The following is a 3,520-nucleotide window of genomic DNA, read 5'->3' as shown; positions in this document are numbered from 1 at the left end:
GGGTCAGTAGTGTATATATTCGATTTTAAAATATTTTTATATTTTTAGAAGTCATACATGGCACGCAGTTTCTGGGATATGTCATTTTTCCTTTAAAGTTTGCGTTATATCTAAGTGAAAAAAAAAATAGTTATGGCTACCATACGATGTGGCAGATATGCTTCTTACTTATCAAATAAAAACTATTGTAGGAAACCATATGTAGATACCTCAAACCATCATATTCATCCAATCAGAAAAGCAGTAGAGAAGAGAGGCCCAAGTTCCGTATTGCAGCTTTAATAGAGAAGCTATCATTACTCATTCATTTTTCGGTGTGTCAAAATCATTGGGGCAGTTGGAGTGACAGATTAATCTCCATTGCATTTCTCGAGACTGTATGTGGTTGTGTGGATATTGCCACCTCAAACGGCCCTGGCTGTCAGATGGCAAAAAACAAAGCCAAAATGAGGTGTTGGATAAGTTGAGGATACCCTCATGTGAAGTGGACCACTTGCTTGAACTCAATATTGCCCACTTGTTTTATTGGATATCCTTTCTACTTACACACACCTGGCTGAAGTGGCCATCTAAAAGAGCCTCTTAACGTGTATAGATGCTGCTGATAAAATGACTCCACTGTATGTAAGGGCCTCTTGACTACTCAGTCGCTCTAAACTGCATAACACACACACACACACACACACACACACAGAGAGTGAGAGAGAGAGAGAGAGAGAGAGAGAGAGAGAGAATACTACTATTTGCTCCCCTGAGTCTGTTCTGCTACCCTCTGAGTAACATTTCACTTGGCAGTTCATGTTTTTCTATTTCATTTACTGTGTTTGCATTATATGAGTGTTGCACTTGAACTATATACATGTACGATTCCCATATGAATCTTACACACATGATATAGAGACCTTGAGAACAGCAAGTCAAAAGTGTGATTCTCTATATAGGCGTTGTGCAGCTCACACAATACTTCTCTTCTCTCAGTTCAGTGTCTTTGACAGCATAGATTAGAACATTTTGTCTGTGAACATAAGGCTGAAATAAATCTGTGCTTGGATAGCAGATGCAGCTGTGATTCCTGAAAGGGCAGAAACTTCCCGCATGCTAAGAGCTTGTTCAATATCGAATACTCTCTTCTTCTCTTTCCAGGGGGATTTTAGGAATTATAGCATTGTTCATGTGCACATGCATTCTGTGCTGTTTTACCTGATTCTCTTATAAGGAATCATGCAAATAATGCCACAAATATGACCAAAAATGAAGAATTTGCTCTATTTCAATACATGAGAATCAATCAATCAATCAATCAATCTATCTATCTATCTATCTATCTATCTATCTGTAAGACCTACACACCTTAAAATACACACCTTAAAACAGCAAGGCTTTTAAATTTTTTAAACATTATAGAATTTCACTTTTTTACAATATTTTTTTTTTTTTACTAATTTTACTCATACTTGCAATCAAATTTGTATTAGAATCCTGCATCCTGTTTTCTAACTCAAATACTGCTGCCATAATCAATGGAAAACACACTCAAACATCTCTTTTGAACAAATTCAGTTCAAATCCACTAGTTTCGTAAAGTCACAATCTACCATTCAAATAAAAAGGAGATATGTTTGCACTGAAAAGAATGACAACGTCTTAACTTGTGGCTGTTTAGTGAGTTCTCCCTTCATTTCTCTTTCTTTTTTGAGTCTTTCCCTGTATGACCACCTGGCTGAACGTTACAGTCTAAAACACCTGACTGCAGCCTGGGAATGGACCCTTGCGTCTGTGCGTACGTGTGTGTTTGCATTATATGTAACCGCGGGCTTCTTTCATCTTCACTGACATTGACAAGTTTCCCTGCGTGATCCACCGAGTGCGTATGCGTGCATCTCCTCACCCCCCCACGTCCATCATCCTGTCACACACTCTCACACATCTGGCCATCTGCCCAGATATGTGTGTGACTGTGAGTGTGTTTGGGTGGGTTTGGGTGTCTTGTTGATCCTAGCTCACCCCTCTCTTGTCAATCTAGCATTACCCAAGGCCTCTCGTCCTGCCCTGCCTCTGACAAGCATCAAACTCCTTTCCACGGCATTCTTTGTTTCTTTGGTCTTCGCTCAATTTCCTTAGGCCATCCCTCAGGCTCAATACATGATACTGTTCCTTGTTGTGAGAATGCTTGTTAGTCCAGAGGACTGGCTCTCTGTACTACAGTAACCGGTCAGTGAGACTGTAGTAACTCTAGCTTCTATAACTGTATCCTCTTTATCTAAAGCCTGATAAGGTGTAACCCTGCACTTCGGTTTCCTCTCACACCTGTTTGGCTATTGTTCGATGTCGCCGTTAGTGTTTCAGCTGCAACAGTAGCCCATTATAAGTCTTACTATTAAATGGATTGATCGACATTATTTTGATGTCATACTCAAGAGGCGCATTGGTTTGTGAATGGACATGAAAGGTAATCTAGTGGCCAGAACAATGGCTATCTGGATCAATTCTCTGCAGTCTGAGGTGGGGCTGTATAGGGAAAGGGGGCGACAAGGGGCCACTTCTCATGTTTGGACACCGGACGGTATTTGATAGGGACGTTTATGTAGAGAGGCTTTGTTAGGGGCAACGTGGAGGTGCAGAAAGGGTATGAGAAGGTAGGTATGTGCTTGGAGGACATGAAATGTATGCAGATGTTAGTGTGTGTTTTGTATTTTAGCAGAGTAATTCAATATAGTGACACTACTAACATTATTCAGTACTGTAACTCAGCAGCTGCTTAAAAAATTCTCTTTTTGTCAACAACGGCGTAGTGTGTATGTGTGTGTGTATATAAACGATGCAACAATCAAAATGTTGACAGTTCTTATTCATGTAAATTAACCATTTTGAAAAATCTTCCTTTTTTTTAGTTTGCAGTTAAATCAGAAATGGAAATTTTTGGTGATTTTATAGCTTTATTAATTAATGAATTTAGTGTAAATGGACCTTTTTTAATGTAATGCTGTCACTCAAACAGAGATCCTCATTGAATATGAAAAATTCAATTTAGTTTTTGATTTTTTGATTTCTAAATTTACCTTACTGCTTTTATTATATAAAACACCCTAATAAATATAACAAATTATAAAAACATAGTAAATTAATGTTTAGCTAAAAAATTTAATAAATAGGTAAGTTGTGTGTGTGTGTGTGTGTGTGTGTATATATATATATATATATATGAATATATTTGAATGTTGGTCGTAATAGTTCCTGCTTCCCCTACATACAGTATATTAAGTGAAGTCAATTAATATAACTTGCAATTAATATAGCTTGCTGGTTTTATTTATTTGTTTATTTATTTAGGTTTGAATGTGCATTTGATAAATTACTGGACATCATGAGTTGCTTGTAGCTTGGTTTAAAATAGTAGACCTTGCAGTGTCATTTTGAGGAAGTAGGATCCTCAATACTGTGTATTGGGTATAAATGATTGTGTGCATTTTCTAAGGACAAGGGAGCTGTAAATACACACACACACACACACACACACACA

Source organism: Sinocyclocheilus rhinocerous, unplaced genomic scaffold (assembly GCF_001515625.1).
Source record: "Sinocyclocheilus rhinocerous isolate Xijiao unplaced genomic scaffold, SAMN03320098_v1.1 scaffold62, whole genome shotgun sequence".
Taxonomy (NCBI): domain Eukaryota; kingdom Metazoa; phylum Chordata; class Actinopteri; order Cypriniformes; family Cyprinidae; genus Sinocyclocheilus; species Sinocyclocheilus rhinocerous.
The sequence above is the reverse complement of the archived record's forward strand: the minus strand, read 5'-3'. Positions refer to the sequence as shown.